We start from the raw sequence: 17414 nt of genomic DNA, 5'->3' as shown, positions 1-17414 counted from the left end.
TTGTTGAATTTGCGTAACACGGACACATTTTGACGGCGCACTGGTTGCGTCCTCCTCGCCCGATGAAATTTACGGTGCCGATGACGATGTGCGCTTCAACAAGCGGGTTTGGTCGATTTTCTTCTGCCATCTCGTACAATCAGCTTGCCTCTGGTAGCGAGGAGCTGAGCAGGTTTGGAAGAGCTCTTACCAGCTCGAAAGCGAAAACAGAATGAAACCGAATTCAACGAAGAAGGGATGCTTTATACCCTTAGAATAGCAGGTGATGCTCCTCCTTTCAAATTCTTCGTTTTCTTATCTGGGAAATAGGCTATATGAAACTGATGTCTGGGTAAGGGAATTACAAGATTAGCATTATGCTGTTATTGCATCCCGACGGCACTGCAGCAGCGTCCTCGGAAACATCCTCAAATTGCCGTATTGTCAATTATTCGTAATAAATCAATTATTGTATGCTGCTATGAGATGAATTAAGAAATTATAGCAAGTATGTGATAAACACATTAGGGAATATTACACAATTAACTCTTTAAAACACATTTGTTGGCTCCGGAAAGAGCCGATTGAATTGTTGAATTTGCGTAACACGGACACATTTTGGCGGCTTTGGTCGATTTTCTTCAGCCATCTCGAACAAATTAAAGAATATTACACAATCAACTCTTTAAAACACATTTGTTGGCTCTGAAAAGTGCCGATTGAATTGTTGAATTTGCGTAACACGGACACACTTTGACGGCGCACTGGTTGCAATCCTCCTCGCCCGGTGAGATTTTCGGTGCTGATGACGATGTGCGCTTCAACAAGCGGCTTTGGTCGATTTTCTACAGCCATCTCGAACAAATTAGGGAATATTACAAATCAACTCTTTAAAACACATTTGTTGGCTCTGAAAAGGGCCGATTGAGTTGTTGAATTTGTGTAACACGGACACACTTTGACGGCGCACTGGTTGCAATCCTCCTCGCCCGATGAAATTTGCGGTGCGGATGACGATGTGCGCTTCAACAAGCGGCTTCGGTCGATTTTCTTCAGCCATCTCGCACAAACAGCTTGCCTCTGGTAGCGAGGAGCTGAGCAGGTTTGCAGGAGCTCTTACTAGCTCGAAAGCGAAAACAGAATGAAACCGAATTCAACGAAGAAGGGATGCTTTATACCCTTAGAATAGCAGGTGATGCTCCTCCTTTCAAATTCTTCGTTTTCTTATCTGGGAAATAGGCTATATGAAACTGATGTCTGGGTAAGGGAATTACAAGATTAGCATTATGCTGTTATTGCATCCCGACGGCACTGCAGCAGCGTCCTCGGAAACATCCTCAAATTGCCGTATTGTCAATTATTCGTAATAAATCAATTATTGTATGCTGCTATGAGATGAATTAAGAAATTATAGCAAGTATGTGGTAAACACATTAGGGAATATTACACAATTAACTCTTTAAAACACATTTGTTGGCTCCTAAAAGGGCCGATTGAATTGTTGAATTTGCGTAACACGGACACATTTTGGCGGCTTTGGTCGATTTTCTTCAGCCATCTCGAACAAATTAAAGAATATTACACAATCAACTCTTTAAACACATTTGTTGGCTCTGAAAAGTGCCGATTGAATTGTTGAATTTGCGTAACACGGACACACTTTGACGGCGCAATGGTTGCAATCCTCCTCGCCCGGTGAGATTTTCGGTGCTGATGACGATATGCGCTTCAACAAGCGGCTTTGGTCGATTTTCTACAGCCATCTCGAACAAATTAGGGAATATTACAAATCAACTCTTTAAAATACATTTGTTGGCTCTGGAAAAGGCCGATTGAAATGTTGAATTTGCGTAACACTGACACATTTTGACGGCGCACTGGTACAAATCCTCCTCGCCCGATGAGCTTTGCGGTGGCGATGACGATGTGCGCTTCAACAAGCGGCTTTGGTCGATTTTCTTCAGCCATCTCGAACAAATTAAGGAATATTACACAATCAACTCTTTAAAACACATTTGTTGGCTCTGAAAAGGGCCGATTGAATTGTTGAATTTGCGTAACACGGACACACTTTGACGGCGCACTGGTTGCAATCCTCCTCGCCCGGTGAGATTTTCGGTGCTGATGACGATGTGCGCTTCAACAAGCGGCTTTGGTCGATTTTCTACAGCCATCTCGAACAAATTAGGGAATATTACAAATCAACTCTTTAAAACACATTTGTTGGCTCTGGAAAGGGCCGATTGAAATGTTGAATTTGCGTAACACTGACACATTTTGACGGCGCACTGGTACAAATCCTCCTCGCCCGATGAGCTTTGCGGTGGCGATGACGATGTGCGCTTCAACAAGCGGCTTTGGTCGATTTTCTTCAGCCATCTCGAACAAATTAAGGAATATTACACAATCAACTCTTTAAAACACATTTGTTGGCTCTGAAAAGGGCCGATTGAATTGTTGAATTTGCGTAACACGGACACACTTTGACGGCGCACTGGTTGCAATCCTCCTCGCCCGGTGAGATTTTCGGTGCTGATGACGATGTGCGCTTCAACAAGCGGCTTCGGTCGATTTTCTTCAGCCATCTCGTACACACAGCTTGCCTCTGGTAGCGAGGAGCTGAGCAGGTTTGCAGGAGCTCTTACCAGCTCGAAAGCGAAAACAGAATGAAACCGAATTCAACGAAGAAGGGATGCTTTATACCCTTAGAATAGCAGGTGATGCTCCTCCTTTCAAATTCTTCGTTTTCTTATCTGGGAAATAGGCTATATGAAACTGATGTCTGGGTAAGGGAATTACAAGATTAGCATTATGCTGTTATTGCATCCCGACGGCACTGCAGCAGCGTCTTCGGAAACATCCTCAAATTGCCGTATTGTCAATTATTCGTAATAAATCAATTATTGTATGCTGCTATGAGATGAATTAAGAAATTATAGCAAGTATGTGGTAAACACATTAGGGAATATTACACAATTAACTCTTTAAAACACATTTGTTGGCTCCGGAAAGGGCCGATTGAATTGTTGAATTTGCGTAACACGGACACATTTTGGCGGCTTTGGTCGATTTTCTTCAGCCATCTCGAACAAATTAAAGAATATTACACAATCAACTCTTTAAAACACATTTGTTGGCTCTGAAAAGTGCCGATTGAATTGTTGAATTTGCGTAACACGGACACATTTTGACGGCGCACTGGTAGCAATCCTCCTCGCCCGGTGAGATTTTCGGTGCTGATGACGATGTGCGCTTCAACAAGCGGCTTTGGTCGATTTTCTTCAGCCATCTCGAACAAATTAAGGAATATTACACAATCAACTCTTTAAAACACATTTGTTGGCTCTGGAAAGGGCCGATTGAAATGTTGAATTTGCGTAACACTGACACATTTTGACGCCGCACTGGTACAAATCCTCCTCGCCCGATGAGCTTTGCGGTGGCGATGACGATGTGCGCTTCAACAAGCGGCTTCAGTCGTGGCGGCTTGTTGTTGTTCCATTCGCGTTCCATTGAAAACTGTGCTGAGAATGCGAAAGGCACTCGAGACTTGCTCGCCGACCATGTTCACAGTCTGACGGCAAAAAGAAGAATGAGCGAAGAAGCAGGAATCGGTCTGGTTTTATAGTGCGAAGCGGAACGCAAAAGAAGCGTGGAAAACTGCTTGCACGTGATTGGTTGCGTAAGAAAGGGGTCGACATTTTCCAAATTTTCAATAGTTTATTGTTGATATTCAATAGTTTTCTCCATTCGAGAAAATTGCTGTATACATTTCCGACCGATTGGTGGGAAAATTTTTAAAATCTATAGATAAATGACTGAGTTATTAACGTTCAAAATCTTTCAAAATTTCGTGACGGTCGCAAAATTTTAGATTTTCAATTGACACCCAGTATATTGCCGTAAGACGTAGTTAACGTCAAAATAGTATTTTGTGGAATTTTCAGCTTTCTAGGTGGTGATTTAAAGGTGGCCCAAAGACAATGTAGGTTTATATCGAAATTACTATGAAGAAATTTTGAGAAATTTTCCTAACACACTAGTACTGCAATGTAAGTAGAAACTTATTATCCCATATGGAAAACTCATTCTTCAAACCTTAATGAAGGATGTTGCTGAAGAAACAAATCTCTTTTGAGCTAATTTTGTTTTGAATTTTGTACATGTTTGCAGAGCTATAATCCCATCTTGAGCTAAATAATAGCAAACAAACTCATGAATATCTTTTCAGTAATCCGTCGGATTGAATTTCTCTCTTCAGCAAATTTCTTTATTATAGTTTGAAGAATGAGTTTTTACTATGGGATAAAAAGTTTGCTCTTACATTACAGTACTAGCGTGTTTGGAAAATTTCTCAAAATTTCTCCATAGTAATTTCCATATAAACCTACTTTGTCTTTGGGCCACCTTTAAATCACCACCTAGAAAGCTGAAAATTTCACATAATACTATTTTTATGATAAGGGTGGAAGGAACATATGGGAGATTGGATTTTCAAACATTCTTAAATTTTGAACCGCCCTAATGGTCATACATATGGAAAAATGGTTTAAAAAGCCATTTTTTATTTCACAAATTCACTAGGTTCATGGCGACCTCTCCCTATTTCCGGCTGCTATCAATAAATACTCTTCAGGGTCGGTTGCATCTGGGCAATCCACCTAGTTCACTGCGCCTCAGACCTTCTTGTTCTAAGCCTATTTAAAACGAACGCCATTTCAACAGGATTGTTATCCGACAATCTTACAACAGCGTACACTTTTCGTTATGGCCATTTTCAGGGTCCTAGGATCATCATAGAGTTGAGCGAGTTGATGGTTTATTCTTCCTCCTTTCACACGATTCTTCTACACACCCCATAGATTGTTCCTAAATGTAAGTAGATCGAAGACTTCAAGTACTCATAGGTCCTATACGGCATAGTTGAGGGATCATGTCCATACAGGACCATCGGTTTTTGACGTTAACTACGTCTTACGGCAATATACTGGGTGTCAATTGAAAATCTAAAATTTTGCGACCGTCACGAAATTATGAAAGATTTTGAACGCTAATAACTCAGTCATTTATCGATAGAATTTAAAAATTTTCCCACCAATCGGTTGGAAATGTATACAGCAATTTCCTCGAATGGAGAAAACTATTGAATATCGACAATAAACTATTGAAAATTTGGAAAATGTCGACCCCTTTCTTACGCAACCAATCACGTGCAAGCAGTTTTCCACGCTTCTTTTGCGTTCCGCTTCGCACTATAAAAGCAGACCGATTCCTGCTTCTTCGCTCATTCTTCTTTTTGCCGTCAGACTGTGAACATGGTCAGCGAGCAAGTCTCGAGTGCCTTTCGCATTCTCAGCTCAGTTTTCAATGGAACGCGAATGGAACAACAACACGCCGCCACGACTGAAGCCGCTTGTTGAAGCGCACATCGTCATCGCCACCGCAAACCTCATCGGGCGAGGAGGATTGCTACCAGTGCGCCGTCAAAATGTGTCCGTGTTACGCAAATTAAACATTTCAATCGGCCCTTTCCAGAGCCAACAAATGTGTTTTAAAGAGTTGATTGTGTAATATTCCTTAATTTGTTCGAGATGGCTGAAGAAAATCGACCAAAGCCGCTTGTTGAAGCGCACATCGTCATCAGCACCGAAAATCTCACCGAGCGAGGAGGATTGCAACCAGTGCGCCGTCAAAATGTGTCCGTGTTACGCAAATTCAACAATTCAATCGGCACTTTTCAGAGCCAACAAATGTGTTTTAAAGAGTTGATTGTGTAATATTCTTTAATTTGTTCGAGATGGCTGAAGAAAATCAACCAAAGCCGCCAAAATGTGTCCGTGTTACGCAAATTCAACAATTCAATCGGCTCTTTCCGGAGCCAACAAATGTGTTTTAAAGAGTTAATTGTGTAATATTCCCTAATGTGTTTACCACATACTTGCTATAATTTCTTAATTCATCTCATAGCAGCATACAATAATTGATTTATTACGAATAATTGACAATACGGCAATTTGAGGTTGTTTCCGAAGACGCTGCTGCTGTGCCGTCGGGATGCAATAACAGCATAATGCTAATCTTGTAATTCCCTTACCCAGACATCAGTTTCATATAGCCTATTTCCCAGATAAGAAAACGAAGAATTTGAAAGGAGGAGCATCACCTGCTATTCTAAGGGTATAAAGCATCCCTTCTTCGTTGAATTCGGTTTCATTCTGTTTTCGCTTTCGAGCTGGTAAGAGCTCCTGCAAACCTGCTCAGCTCCTCGCTACCAGAGGCAAGCTGTTTGTACGAGATGGCTGAAGAAAATCGACCAAAGCCGCTTGTTGAAGCGCACATCGCCATCCGCACCGCAAATCTCATCGGGCGAGTAGGATTGCTACCAGTGTTCCGTCAAAGTGTGTCCGTGTTACGCAAATTCAACAATTCAATCGGCCCTTTTCAGAGCCAACAAATGTGTTTTAAAGAGTTGATTGAGTAATATTCCTTAATTTGTTCGAGATGGCTGAAGAAAATCGACTAAAGCCGCCGAAATGTGTCCGTGTTACGCAAATTCAACAATTCAATCGGCCCTTTCCAGAGCCAACAAATGTGTTTTAAAGAGTTAATTGTGTAATATTCCCTAATGTGTTTACCACATACTTGCTATAATTTCTTAATTCATCTCATAGCAGCATACAATAATTGATTTATTACGAATAATTGACAATACGGCAATTTGAGGATGTTTCCGAAGACGCTGCTGCAGTGCCGTCGGGATGCAATAACAGCATAATGCTAATCTTGTAATTCCCTTACCCAGACATCAGTTTCATATAGCCTATTTCCCAGATAAGAAAACGAAGAATTTGAAAGGAGGAGCATCACCTGCTATTCTAAGGGTATAAAGCATCCCTTCTTCGTTGAATTCGGTTTCATTCTGTTTTCGCTTTCGAGCTGGTAAGAGCTCCTGCAAACCTGCTCAGCTCCTCGCTACCAGAGGCAAGCTGTTTGTACGAGATGGCTGAAGAAAATCGACCAAAGCCGCTTGTTGAAGCGCACATCGCCATCCGCACCGCAAATCTCATCGGGCGAGGAGGATTGCTACCAGTGCGCCGTCAAAGTGTGTCCGTGTTACGCAAATTCAACAATTCAATCGGCCCTTTTCAGAGCCAACAAATGTGTTTTAAAGAGTTGATTGTGTAATATTCCTTAATTTGTTCGAGATGGCTGAAGAAAATCGACTAAAGCCGCCGAAATGTGTCCGTGTTACGCAAATTCAACAATTCAATCGGCCCTTTTCATAGCCAACAAATGTGTTTTAAAGAGTTGATTGTGTAATATTCCTTAATTTGTTGAGCAGGCTGAAGAAAATCTACCAAAGCCGCTTGTTGAAGCACGCATCGTCATCAGCACCGAAAATCTCACCGGGCGAGGAAGATTGCAACCAGTGCGCCGTCAAAATGTGTCCGTGTTACGCAAATTCAACAATTCAATCGGCACTTTTCAGAGCCAACAAATGTGTTTTAAAGAGTTGATTGTGTAATATTCTTTAATTTGTTCGAGATGGCTGAAGAAAATCGACCAAAGCCGCCAAAATGTGTCCGTGTTACGCAAATTCAACAATTCAATCGGCCCTTTCCAGAGCCAACAAATGTGTTTTAAAGAGTTAATTGTGTAATATTCCCTAATGTGTTTACCACATACTTGCTATAATTTCTTAATTCATCTCATAGCAGCATACAATAATTGATTTATTACGAATAATTGACAATACGGCAATTTGAGGTTGTTTCCGAAGACGCTGCTGCAGTGCCGTCGGGATGCAATAATAGCATAATGCTAATCTTGTAATTCCCTTACCCAGACATCAGTTTCATATAGCCTATTTCCCAGATAAGAAAACGAAGAATTTGAAAGGAGGAGCATCACCTGCTATTCTAAGGGTATAAAGCATCCCTTCTTCGTTGAATTCGGTTTCATTCTGTTTTCGCTTTCGAGCTGGTAAGAGCTCCTGCAAACCTGCTCAGCTCCTCGCTACCAGAGGCAAGCTGTTTGTACGAGATGGCTGAAGAAAATCGACCAAAGCCGCTTGTTGAAGCGCACAGCGTCATCAGCCAAATCTCACCGGGCGAGGAGGATTGCAACCATTGCACCGTCAAAATGTGTCCGTGTTACGCAAATTCAACAATTCAATCGGCACTTTCCGGAGCCAACAAATGTGTTTTAAAGAGTTGATTGTGTAATATTCCCTAATGTGTTTACCACATACTTACTATAATTTCTCAATTCATCGCATAGCAGCATACAATAATTAATTTATTACGAATAATTGACAATACGGCAATTTGAGGATGTTTCCGAGAACGCTGCTGCTGTGCCGTTGTAATGCAATATATTGACGTTAACTACGTCTTACGGCAATATACTGGGTGTCAATTGAAAATCTATAATGTTGCGACCGTTACGATATTATGTTAGAGTTTGAACTAAAGGAAGGCTGAAACTATGACAATCGACTAAAATTCAAATGCAGAAAATCACTTGGCGTAGTTAACGTCATGCGGTCGTGTCTTGTACACAACCCCCCCTGATTTTTTTTTTTAGATTTCTCGCACTTTTAGCAAAAGCTAGAAATATTCACCATCCACGGCTGTGTGGGCGCCGATTGGGATTTGGCTCTGTGGTTTCATTCGTATGTCTTCTATAACTTCTCCGGTTCGCTTGGGTTTGTTGTGAAAGAGGAAAAATGGGGAAAATACTCAATCACACGGGTTTTGAAAAGAAGTCTATGTGTTCCCCCTGAACTACCTCATGGTATTACTTCGGAGAGACGCGAGCTTCAAAATTTTAACGCCGCCATACTTTAAGCTCTCCGCTTCTGTTTATTGCTTTCTTAAGCTGGCTCCCGCTCGCTCTCTTTGGTCCTCCTGTCTTCCCCCGGCGACGGAGGTTGTCCACTAGTTCCGATGGGGGGAAAACTGCCGCACTGTGGGGCCCCGTCGACCGGCGGATATCGCAGGGGAAATTTCACACGCAGTCTTCGTATCCGGGTTGCAGAGGTGGTCCGACAGTTCCAGTTTGGGTATGACGTCCGCACTGTGGGTGCCCTACATACCCGAAGCTCCTCTTCATTCTTCGTCGGCTGCAAAGATGATGAAAAGGAAAAAGATGACCGACTCTTCATTCTGCCATATATTTTGCCGACGACACGTTATTCAAGTACCACTACTGCCACCTGTTGAGTTAAAAGCGCGTAAACATTATATTCAGCTTAATTTAAATCATCGTGCAATCAAAAAACAAAAAGTGGAAGAAATCAAAACAACCACGCTTAAAAAGTGTTACACAGAAGTGAGTTCGACTCACATAACATCAGGCTTTTCTGGACCAACACAAAATTTGAGTAATTCTTAAACATACTAAAAAATGTTCATGTGCTGTTTTTTCTTCTTATCTCACATTTTATGCCATTTAGAGATGATTGGCAATATCTGATATCCCGTTTGAACTGTGACCCTTTTTTTAAGCGTGAATGTCATAAACGAACACCTCAACATCTGGTGGTCACTAGGAGAAAGTTGCATATTAGTTGGCTTTTGACTCACCAGAGCGGCGCTATTCATGTCGCCTAGAAAAGACGAGAGTCGGTTATCTTTTTCCTTCTAACCATCTTTGTCGGCTGGCTTATCAGGTGCCGAGGTCGGTCCGACGATTCCGGTTGGGGGATAACTTTGGATTCATCGGCGCTCCGACGATCCAAGGCCATACCGCACTCATTTCTTCATCTTATTTCTTTGTCAGGCTTGCTTTCAAGTGCCGAAGTCAGTCCGACGATTCCGGTTGGAAGATGGTTTCCGGTTCGTTGGCGCTTCGACGACCCGAAGCCAAGCTGCTATTCACTTCCGCTGCGTTTCACTTCCGCAGTAGTGCCGACATTATCTGCGTTACTGTCCTGTTCACCGCATTCCACTTATCCGCGTCGTTGCACATCCGTTGGATGACATTGTCAACGGTTACATCGTCACCAAGAACGGCTTTCATCTCCTCTCGTTCCAGACCGAACCGCGGGCATGCAAAAAATATATGTTCCGCAGTTTCCTCCGTGTTAATGCATTCGGGACAGGATGACGATTTTGTGTGACCGAACCGGTGCAGATATTGTCTGAAACAACCATGTCCAGACAAAAACTGCGTCTGGTGAAAATTCACTTCACCATGTGGTCTTCTTATCCACATCGATGTGTCCATCTGGCAGATCCCACTGGTGTTGCCATTTTCTTTTGTCCATCTTGCCTCTTGTGTGGCGGTCCGTGTAGCACTCGCGATCTTCCTCGAGAAGAAATCATCCCCGCTATCACACAGACTGCCTCTGATGAAATGGTGCGGTACGAACCCGCATAGCCATCAACCTATACGTACTGTTAAGACGACATTGATTCCTTTCGGTCTTCAGTGCAGTCACCCATGCTGGACATGCATATCTGATGATCGATGTTGTGACGCTCGTTAGCACTGCTTCTTGCTGCTTTTAATCGCAGAGTCATTGGCCATGATCCGGAATGGGGTGACCCATTTCGCATAAGAACGTTTCGCATACGGACGTTTGGCATAAAGCAGTTTTAGGTAGCATTTTAAAGAAAACATATAATTCTGATTATGCCAAAATCTCTGTCTCTCTTGGACAATGGCCTACAGCATTTCAAGCAGAAGTCTATGCAATCAAGGAATGTGCGCAGCTGTGTCTGAAAAGAAATTCCAGACATGCCACCATCTGTATTTTCTCTGATAGTCAAGCAGCGCTTCAATCTTTGAAGGCTTTCACTTGCAACTCAAAACTTGTGTGGGAATGCATTCTTGCACTGAAATCCCTAGCTGAACGCAAACGAGTTACACTATATTGGATCCCAGGACATACGGGTCAAGAGGGTAACGAAATTGCCGATCAGCTAGCAAGGAATGGATCAACCAATATGTTCATTGGTCCAGAGCCATTCCTTGGCATTTCAAGCTCTGCACTAAACACGGAATTGAACAACTGGTTGTTTGGTCAAATTCAATCAAATTGGAATACAGTTTCCAATGCGAATCAGTCCAAAAGGTTCGTAACAATGAACACGACCAGGCGTTGCAGAATTCGTTCTCATTTAAGAATGAAGCACGATCAAAGCAAGCAAAGAAAAACATCCCATCTGTTGCGGTCCACGATCGTCATTGTATCGCAAGGTGTAACAAGTCTGATAAATGGAAGCAGCGAGCGAGAGCCCCAACGAGAGAGCGATGATAAAATCCATTTTTCTCGCTTGTTTACCGTTGGGGATAGGTGTTTTTCTTTACTGGTACGATAAACAATCCACGAACTTCCAATAACAACAGTGTCCCCCAGGCTTGGAGCATGTTTAGAGGGGTTTTATCATGCACTACTATCCCCCCAATCTGATCAAACTTGTACACTGAGGAAACGGAACGTATGAGGTACACAAGATTTTCTTATGAAATAACGACATAAGAAGTATTTTGTTCTTCATTCGAAAATCTTATAAAATTCCACAACAGACTTATGAAACAATACTCATTACATAGACAGATATAATTTCATGAGAAACTCTCTTCGGTTATCATACGCATTGATCATTGTCTTTCATAAGACAATCTAATGGAGTACGATTTTCTTAACAATTTCATTCGAAAATCTTATGAATTACGTGGAACGATGGTAATAACATAATATTTACTATAGAGAATCATAAGCGCGCGTATGACAATGATTAGTAACACTTGTGAAAAACAGTCGACTTTCTATCGAAAAACACGTAAGAATTTCATACGAATTTCTTGTGGAATAAAGACATAAGAAGCATCTAATGAGACTCATAAGAAAAACTTGTGACATTCCATCGACCATTGCGTTTATAATATAAATGGGTATAATATCATAAGATACTCTTATGAAGGATCATAGATATCAATTATGAAATTCCTTTACGACCATTATGTATTTAGAGAATCGCTCTTTGAATTTAGGAAAATAAAGATATTCATAAGATCTCTAATGATAACGACAAGAATTTCTTGTGAATTTCGGACGTTTTGTGTTTCATAAGAATCTTATGAAAGAGAGAAAACCAGTCAAGAAATCAATTCACAAGTGTTCTCTTATGAAATTCGTACGCAATTTCTGGCTCAGTGTAGCAGTATACGAAAAACAGTCTCTCATAATGTGCAGCATGTTATGATAGTTACAGAGAGCGATACGTGAGCGATTCTCTCAATTTTCTCAGGATTCAATCACTGAACACGACACAAACACAAAAACTTATTGGTCTCAACAAAATGGATTTCACAACATACATCGGTCTAATAACTGGTCACTGCCTAAGCAGATACCACCAACCCGGAGCTAGGCAGCCATGTTTTCGTGGTCAGCATTAAACTCAAGAGCAACGACGTACATTGGCCTAATCATATTAGGGAATTTTTCCTCCAATACTAAAATATGTTTCTAATCAGATCAACCCAAATTGACTTGCTGTACTGCAATCCAATAGTTTGCAACCGTTTGTTTGTTCGAATAACTGTTGTTTTGCAGGAATAGACATTTTTCGGAGAAAAAGATTTCGCCATCATCGATTGTTGTTCCTCAAACGGTTATTTGTTTACAAACATTGAGCTGTCAGTGGGAACCACTTCCCAGTGGGAACCAGAGATATTTGCTCGTTATTTTTCAATGGGGTTGTATGGGCGGTGTCAGGAGGCTGGATACCACTCATACAAGATCGGTGTCGTCCAAAACACAAATTGCCGTTCCTGTGACGAGACGGACGAAACCTCACAACACCTTCTCTGCTCTTGCAGTGCACACATCCATCGTAGGTTCAAAATATTTGGCAAGCACTACTTACAGCCAGCTGATATTTGGAACGCATCCCCCAGGGAGGTGGTTAGCTTTATTAGGCTGATCACGCCAGATTGGGGGAACTACAACACTGCAACCTAGGACTTCTGCCCATCAATGGCAGATGGTTCAAAGTTGAGTTAAATGCGCAAAGTATTCCGGAGACACATTTGCTACTGGAAAACATTGTGTACATAGAGTAATAGGGTATAGCACAATAATCCTAAAAAATGGATCACTGCCCACAAAAAAAATGCCAAATATCCGTATGCGAAACGTTCATATGCGAAACGTCCTTATGTCCTTATGTCCCACCGCCATCCGGGATAACCGCTTTTTCACAGACATAATCGATATGTTTGTTGAAATTAAGTCGATCATCAATCATCACCCCCAGACGCTTAACTTCTCGATTCGAGTCGATGATGCAATTACCAACCGTGATTCTTGCCTGCTGCACTACCTTACGATTTCTGATCATAAACACTTCAGTTTTGTGGTGGGTTATAGCCAGCTTTTTGTCCCGCATACAATTTTCTACAGTCTCGATCGTCTCGGTGGCGAGTACCTCAACCTCCTCTCTTGATTCACCGACTACCAGTAGCACCACGTCGTCCGCAAAGCCAGCAATCTTTACTCCTCAAGGGAGATTCATTTTCAGGACACCATCGTACATAATATTTCACAGAGTCGGGCCGAGAACAGAGCCCTGACGGGCGCCCGCCGTAACTTGAGTACTTCTTACTCCTTGGTCTGTTTCGTATATCAGAAACTGATTCTGAAAATAGCTCTTCAGAATCCGACAGATGTACTAAGGTACTCTCATGCTATGCAACGAATCGGCGATTGCTTTCCAGCTAGTTGCAAGCGTTCTTCACGTCTAGTCACCGCACAATAACGGTTTCCTCTCCTTTTCTGCTTCTGAGCTGTCTCCATAGTTTTCACAACAGTTTGGATGGCGTCCACAGTAGACCTTCCTTTCTGGAAGCCGAACTGCATATTCGACAGCCCATTCTCTCGAACAGTTTGCTGGACGAATCCAGCAAGCATATCGGCCTATACGCTGAATATTCGCCAAGCGGTTTACCCGGCTTTGGCAGCAACACCAACTTTTGTCGCTTCCAGGAGCCTGGAAGGCTGACATCATGCAGTGTGGTCCTGAACATATCAGAATTCTCGAGGATCGCTGTTATCAGAGCCAGATTTGGGATTCCGTCTGGTCCTGGGGCCTGCTGTGTGTTCAAGGCTTTCGCCACACCGATCAACTCCTCATTTGTTACTCGAGATTCTTTGTATTCTCCATCCTGCATTCCATAAAGAGTGGGCGGCCAGGTTTTGGCTTCATGTTGCGGAACAGTCCGTCAATAATGACCTTCATTCTCTCCGGGCACTTTTTCGGTGGCATGGTTGGTCCTTTTGACATCGCCATGGCTACTCTGTACTCGTCGACTCACGGATTCACGTTTGCTTTGTCGCAGAGTTCTTGAAGACAAGCTTTTTTGCTAAGCCTGATTTTGCTTTTAAGTGCGGATCTTGCCGCTCTGTAGACTAGCCTACGTTCCTCTCTTTCAGTGTTGTTGCAAGCCCGCTGCATCCTCCTTCTGGCACGTAGGAAGCTTCCACGTAGATCGGCAATGGTTGAGTTCCACCAGTAGGCTGGACGGCGACCGTTAGCTGGTTTCCCAACTCTCGGCAGGGTTGCATCGCACGCACGAGTTAGTGCTGCCGTTAACTCGTCTGTACTGAGGTTCAAAGTGATGTGTTCAACTCTAAGCACTTCGACAAACACGTCATTCTTGAAGTCCGCCGCTTGCCACCTTCGTACGTATGTCTGACTTTCGCAACATACTAGCTGGAACCTGCCACCGATGCGGTACCGGATAATCTGATGGTCGTTACCGGTATACTCTTTGCACACTCTCCAGTTCATGTGTCTTGCTAGCCCCGGGCTACAGAAAGTGAGGTTGATGCCTTCCTGACGAAATGTGCTTATGATACCTTCGTTGGCTAGATGAACATCTAGCTTCGCTAATGTTTGTTGTTTGTTTGTGTATTTATGACACTTTACATCTGAAGGGTGCATTCGTGTCGGACTTTAAAATTGAATTTAACAATTCACATTACAATTTTTTGAACAATTCAGTATCATGTAAAAATTTCAAAAGTTTCTTGATGCTGTCTTCTTCATTACCAAGAACCTCTCGGAGATTTGCTTCGATGTTGTTTTCTTGTCGTTCTTGCTCGTACTTCCGGCATTCAAGAATTATATGCCGCACGTCCATAGTCGTTCCACAGCACTCGCAAGTGGGCGGAGGTTCTTTTTTCAACAAAAAGGTGTGTGTGAGTCACGTATGGCCGATTCTCAGTCGAGATAGCACACGTTGATCGGTTGCGCTACCGTGATCTCTCCAGCGAACTGTGTCAGGCTTAACTTCTCTTAACTTCGCATCTTGGGATTCGTACCACTGTCTATCCCATTGGTGACGTATTGATTTTCTGATGGCTCTCAATGCGTCCTCGTCTTCAAGTGGTATATCAATGGCCGGATTCCTTCCAGCCTCGTTGGCTAGTCGGTCAGCCTCGGTGTTTCCCTTGATGCCTGCGTGTCCAGGGATCCAACAGAATCGGACCGGTTTAGTTCTCGCGACACTCTCAATTTCCTGGATCCAAGGGTGCTTGGATTTACCTGCTTCCAAGGCCTGCAGGCAACTTGCCGAATCCGTTAGAATTACTATCTCGCGACGTACATTTGGAATCGACATTGCCATTTTTATGGCGTAGGCCTCCAACGAGAACACGCTACACTCACTTGGAAGGCTACGTACGTACCTGTTAGACCGGTAGTATAGAATGCCGCACCAACTGTATCTTCAGTCTTGGAGCCATCGGTGTATATGCCAGTTGATTGATTAAAGCGGGTAGACAGCAACTGTTGCACAACGGGGCGAACTTTCTCTGGTGGATCACCGGCCCGTATCTTTCGCTTCACATCCCATACGATATGGCCGACAGATGGGAGCGCTGCACCTGTTATTTCGACCAGACGATCTGATGTTCGCCGAATCAACGGTAGGTTGTTATTATCCCGATTTTTCGAAATTATTCGGATGGCCATTCGCGCTGTGGCCTGTAACGCCAACAATTCGAATGGAAGCATTCCCGTTTCGACCATGACCGAATTTATAGGGCTGGTAACAAAAGCTCCAGATGCAAATCGAACCATCTTGTTGTATGCCGGAGCGAGTGTCTGCAAAGTTGCTGGTCCTCCTCTGCTCAATAGTCCAATCCCATAAGTTAGTTTCGCGGTGACAAGGGCCGAACCAACTTTTAGAAGGATTGATCGGTTGCCACGAGGAAGCTTAGCTCCAATCATCTGAAGAATCCGTAATCGAGATTCACACGCTTTCTTCACCGCTTGGCAGTGAGGTTTAAACGTTAATGTTCTATCTAGGGTTATGCCAAGAACCCTTAAACGGTTGGTTTTTGGTACGGGAATCCGATCGATGGTGATTTCGTGTGCCGGCTCTCGCCGCGCATTTGGACTACAGTAAAAAACGTGGGATTTCACTGCAGATATGCCGAACCCGACACTCTTCGCCCAGTTATCTACAGCCTTCACGGCGGCCTGTAATTTTCGGTGCAACTTTTGATTTTTATCTCCTCGTACAACAAGGAGGATGTCGCCGGCGTATAAAAGAACGTCAACTCCTTTCGGTAATACCCGAAATATTGGTTGCATTGCAACGAGAAACAGAGTCACTGACAGTACAGAACCTTGTGGCACTCCGTTTTCCAGCTCGTGGTCATGAGAAATATATCCACCTACGGAAATCTGGAACGTTCGCTCCAAGAGAAAGCTTCGCAGCATATTCATCATGCGACCTCGTATGCGCCACGACTTAAGTGTTCGTAGGATACCATTTCGCCAGGTTGTATCGTACGCTTTCGATAGGTCTAGGGACGCTATCAAGCAGTGCTAATCGACTGTTGGCAGTGATCGCTCTAGCTCGGCAAAGTATGTATCAGTGCCACGCCCCGCACGGAAAGCGTGTTGACGCTTGTCGAGACGACCACTCGATTCAAATTCAGTGATGAGTCGACGGTTCACAATTCGCTCTAGAAGCTTTGCCATGCAACTAGTAAGTGAGATTGGACGGAAGGCAGCAGGTCCGGAATCTTGACAGTGCGGCTTCGGGATGGGAATGATGAGAGCATTCCGCCAGCTGGGAGGAAATTCACCACTGTGCCAAATATTGTTAAGGAGCTCAAGCAGTATCATTTTAACGGATATAGGAAGTCGTTGAAGCAGCGGGTACCCTATCATATCAGTACCTGTAAAAGCACCTCGCCCTTTGTCGAGAGCCCACAGAAGTTCGGCTAGGGTTATGTCAACGTTGTACACGTCGCCGGTATTAGGCGAAACATCTATGGACTCTCTCTCAGCTGCCATTTTCGCCATCTGAAACGATAGAGGGTAGCTAGACAACGCCGATCTTTCGCCGTAGTATTTCGCCAGTTCTCCTGCTACTTCTTCGGAGTTGTCCGTGAATCCGTTTGCCCG

This window comes from Aedes aegypti, chromosome 3 (genome assembly GCF_002204515.2).
Source record: "Aedes aegypti strain LVP_AGWG chromosome 3, AaegL5.0 Primary Assembly, whole genome shotgun sequence".
Lineage (NCBI taxonomy): Eukaryota > Metazoa > Arthropoda > Insecta > Diptera > Culicidae > Aedes > Aedes aegypti.
Note: the sequence above shows the minus strand (reverse complement) of the source record.